The sequence below is a fragment of the Penaeus japonicus genome, unplaced genomic scaffold (assembly GCF_977035675.1).
Source record: "Penaeus japonicus unplaced genomic scaffold, GWHDUDI00000001_assembly GWHDUDI00000010, whole genome shotgun sequence".
NCBI lineage: Eukaryota > Metazoa > Arthropoda > Malacostraca > Decapoda > Penaeidae > Penaeus > Penaeus japonicus.
Window position 1 is genome coordinate 26,846,235 of NW_028234412.1, and position 5,000 is coordinate 26,851,234.

The following is a 5,000-nucleotide window of genomic DNA, read 5'->3' on the forward strand; positions in this document are numbered from 1 at the left end:
ATAAAGAGAGAGACCGAGTAAGTGAGTGAGTGAGTGATTGAGTGAGTGACAGACAGGGAGTAAGAGACAGAGAAAGATACACAGAGAAAGAGACAGGGAGAGGGAGAGACAGAGAGAGACAGACAGACAGACAGAGAGATAGATAGATAGATAGATAGATAGATAGATAGATAGATAGATAGATAGATAGATAGATAGATAGATAGATAGATAGATAGATAGAGATAGAGAGTGTGTGTGTAAGACACAGATATTGCATATCATCTAACCCAAGACACTGATTATAGTTTAATTCAATGCTATATCGCTGGCATTCTGTTTTGACCTGACGTGTCCCGTTTCCTGTGTCCGCTTCCGCCTCTAAACTGCAGCCGCACCAGGCAACTGCGTTTGCTAGCGGAAGCCCTGAGGCATAGAAAGCGACTCAAGATTCGTACTTAAGAAGGACACAGAAGGAACCTAGGGGTAGATCTGACAGGGACAAGGGATAGACAGAGAGAAGAATAGGCAGAGCGATCAGCTCTGACCTCCGGCCTTCGGCTGGAGCCATACCGGGTCCACAATAAAGACATGACACGTGAATGTGTCTGTCTTATCCAGCAGGTACAGCAGGCGAAGCTTGTGGATCACAACCGCTGGCAGCTGGAGGCTTACAACCAGGGCATCGAGGGCCTTACACAGAGAGAAAGAGACAGAGAAAGTGAGAGAGAGAGACACGAGGGAGAGGGAGAGGGAATAAGCGTGTGTGTGGGTGTGAATGAGCGAGTAAGGAGAGCGAAGGAAAGCGCCTTTATAGAGCGAGCGAGGAAACGCAACGAGTAACGAGAGGCAGAAAGGGGACGGGCGGCGGAGGAGGCTCGAGCGATGAAAAAGAGATGACTGTGTGAGAAGGGGCCGAGAGCCCGGATGTAGAGGAGGCTGTGCCAGAGGACGAAGCTGAGAGAAAGGAGAAAAGAATCGTGGTGGAGTATTTGTCAAGGAGTCACGGGAGAATGTAAACAAGCTGCATCGGGAGGAAGGAGAAATCGTGGGAGTTGTAAAATACAATACAGAGTGTCAGAAAACAATCATGACACTCAAGGAGATAAAACATACACGCAAGCAAATAGGCACACACACACACACACGCACATGCACGCAAGCAAGCAAATCCGTCCCCTCCCCACACACACACAGAGTATAATACTTACAATCTCTGGTGTATAGTCGAAAATATTTACTCTAATAACAAGAAAAGTATCTAGACGAAATCCTATTTTCAGGCCGAAAGTTCATCCCGAGAGGCATGGTCCTGTGTCTCGATTGAAGTCCTTATATGACACGTCCCATTATCCCGTAGAGGAACTCAACGTCAAAGGATATTTACATGTTATCTTCATATTCCTGCCCCGAGAGGCCCTTGCTACTGCCGCCTTTCCTGCCGCCGCGCCATCTACACTTAGAGATTGTCAAAGGAACAGAAAACGGATATTAAAGCCCACGAGGCCGGAGGTGTACGTACGGTACATACGGGTAAACACTCACATTGTGTGTGTGTGTGTGTGTGTGTGTGTGTGTGTGAGAGAGAGAGAGAGAGAGAGAGAGAGAGAGAGAGAGAGAGAGAGAGAGAGAGAGAGAGAGAGAGAGAGAGAGAGAGAGAGAGAGAGAGAGAGAGAGAGAGAGAGAGAGAGAGATGATAGATAAAGAGAGAAAGAGAGAGAGAGAGAGAGAGAGAGAGAGAGAGAGAGAGAGAGAGAGAGAGAGAGAGAGAGAGAGAGAGAGAGAGAAAGCACACATGTCTGTTTCCGTGACCGCGGCATATCAACCCCATTTCTCTGCTTACGCTCACCCCTGACACAACCGTTTCGCCAAATGTAATAAAGCTGTTCAAACATTCCTCGCCAGAATTAGAAAGAAAAAGGAAAAGAGAAAAAGGCCGTCGGAAGAGAGTCGTAAATTTGACACCTCGATGATCAATTTCCCCGGACGAGATATTCGCGAATTCTTGATTAGTCACGTAGCCTCGCAGTGTCAAGATGAAGCGGATGATAAGAGGGTCACGTCCGTTTGCCGTGAGAATCCATGGCTGGCGTCCTTTTCAATCAATTGACAGAAATAAAACGAAAAGGAAAAGAAAAGGGCTGGGTGGGTTTCTGTCAGAGGGGAGCGGGGATGATACTGCTGGATTTGGGTTATATTCTCTTTATATTGTTTTCTTTCGTTTTTATATTTTCATTTTTTAATTCTGTGTTTGTTTCTGCGTTTATCTCTTTCTTTCTGTCAGTCAGTCAGTCAGTCAGTCAGTCAGTGTGTCTCGATTCAGGCAGGCAGTCAATATCTCTCTCCTCTCTCTCTCTCTCTCTCTCTCTCTCTCTTTCACTCACTCATCCTCTCTCTACCTCATTCTGTCTCAATCCCCCTGCAAGCCTCCCTCCCGCTCCCTTCCTCATTCCCCCCGGTCTCTCATCCTTCCTCCATTCCTCCTTATCTCCCCAAACTCCACCTCTTCCTCCTTTGCCAGCTGACCTACACCTCCGTCAGTCGACCCCGTATTCCGCCCCCGAGAATACACAACGGAGCAACCCTACGGCTTATCGTGGCATGCGCTTCTCCTGCCGCTGCTTAAGAATGGATCATGAATATGTATAACCCTCCTTCAGGGAACGTGAGGCCGATGCAAGGAACTTAGATGACTTATTATAGTGTATAGCTGCAACTTGGATGTTTTTTTCTGGGTGAAATAGATAGATAGATGGATGGATGGATAGATAGATAGGAACGTGGATAGATAGGTGCGTGGCTAAAGAGTAAATAAGTCTGGCACGCGATCACGAGTAGATGGAGGGGGACGTGGACACATAAAAAGCTACGTAGGTTGAGACTCAGCTAACAGTTGCAAAGACTTTTAGTTCAATAAATAACTTCGTCATTCTGCGAGGCCTTTATCAGGTTCCTGAGCTCCGCTGGTAACTCTTTGTCGAGCGCTACCACTTATTGATTAAACTGTAGTGCACAAGAAAGTTATTCTAACTTAATTTAGGATTTGTAAAGAACAATGAACAAAGAAGAAATATGTGAAGATAGAAATAGTAAAGAAATTGAGAAGTGGCAGTTTCGCAGTTATTGCAGATTTTACTATTTATGTTACTTTATTCGCTGCTATTTTTATCATTTCCATTATTGTCATAATCATAATCATAATAATTCGTTAATGATTTGTTTTATCATAAGCATAATTACATTATCATTATGGTTATATCCATCATCATCACACCTACATAAGAACCACAAAATAGACACCATCACCAACCATACTACCATCTTTAAGTAATCGTTCTAGGAGAAATGATTCACCCTTATCAAAAAAAAAAAAAAAAAAAAAAAAAAAAAAAGTAGAGAATATTGATAACGACTTCAAAGAAAAAGGAAGAAAAAATAAAACAAAAATTCAACACGGAGAGAGCACACAGAGATCCCCTAGCCATTATATCTTCACGGAATAAAAAACAGAAAAAGAAAATCCACTATCTAGGGGAAACCGCTGTCGACATTTACATAAATAAACACTTCAGCATTCCATACACACGTATAGGCCTGGCCAAACATATTTTTTTTATTTTATTTTTTTTCCCTCTAGACAGTCGAGGAAATGAAATGGAAGTTAGAATGGAGAACTTGGTGGCTGGCTGGGAACTTGCATTGATTTTGTTCGTTTGTTTCTCTTATTGTTTGTGTTGTGTCTGTATGGTCTGGTGGTTTTGGGATGATATCTATTGTTGCAATATTGAGTATAAGATTATTTTAATTCTTGGATGTGATAATAACTAATATAATGTGAAACAAAAGTGCGTCCCTTAATTTCGTGATGGTGATAATAAACGTGAGATTATCCTTTTTTTATGACAAATTATAAAATCTTATCATTATCTTTATACATATAGTTTCTCACATTCGGTTCCCACTCTTATCATTCTCCCCTTCGCGTGTATAGAATAAAAATGTTAACCAGTCAATAGAATGGAGAATTATTGGACCCGGAAACACAACTACAGTGTAGTGACAATGTTACCTATTTTTAATTCTGTTTATTGATCTTAATGCACTTTCTGCGGGTTCTTGGTGTGCCTCAGGACGTAAAAATGTATCTTTAGTGTCAATTGATTTTCGAAGGCTGTGTAGATGGAATTATTGACGATCTTATGTGTATAAATTGTTGCAAAAATATGCAGCATGTAATCCTTTAGCGGAGAGAGGGGTTGTTATTGGCAAATGCAAGCGACATTCCTCAGAACAAAATGTATTGTAATTGAAACAGTAGAACGGCTTTCACTGTACAGCTCTGGTTGCCTTTTGCAAGGAACGTTTTGTTTGACTTTATTCTTAGGTATAGAAAAACTCCCTAACAGTTTTGATTAAGCGGACATTTCAAAGTTTTCTTTTTTTATAAAAGTTTGGACAATTAGACTTGCTTACCCTTTTAAATTTCTTACAATCTATTGTTATTCTGAACCATTACTACTTTTTGAGAATCGCAATGTACACCTTATCAGCAATTAAGTTATATTAATGTGGATAAAAACAAAAATGACAAAGATTTGAAAAAAAAAATACAAGCAAAATACAAAACACTAACTAGGCCTAAATCATGAACAAGAGGCCTTACCAAGGGGCATCAGCCTGACCAAGAAAAATGTTACGGACCTTGATCAATTTATCCCGCACCGCCAGGCCCCCTACTTAGCCTACCCGATTAAGTAGACGTCATCTCACAAGGTCCTTAACCAATGGCAGAAAGGGTCGCATAGAAAAAAGAGAAAGGGAAAGGAGAAAAAAGCGAGAGTGTGTGACCACCCGTCCAGCCCGTGTCAAAGTTATAGCCCAGGTTGTCCTAAAGTAAATGAGTGGGTCGGGCTGTGGAAGACGAAGCCTTATGCTGTTGTTTTTCTGATATACTTCACGTATTCTTAGTAAAGAAATGGGTTGAGAACGTCTCTATATCAACTCATTATCCCATTAGGAAG

At 41.9% G+C, this 5,000-nt stretch overlaps 1 long non-coding RNA gene across 1 annotated transcript in view; it reads left to right on the plus strand.

Moving 5' to 3' along the window:
• The window catches only part of LOC122254110 (uncharacterized), a 116,105-nt gene that overhangs the window by 109,955 nt on the left and 1,150 nt on the right, over positions 1 to 5,000 (plus strand). The window lies entirely within an intron of this gene.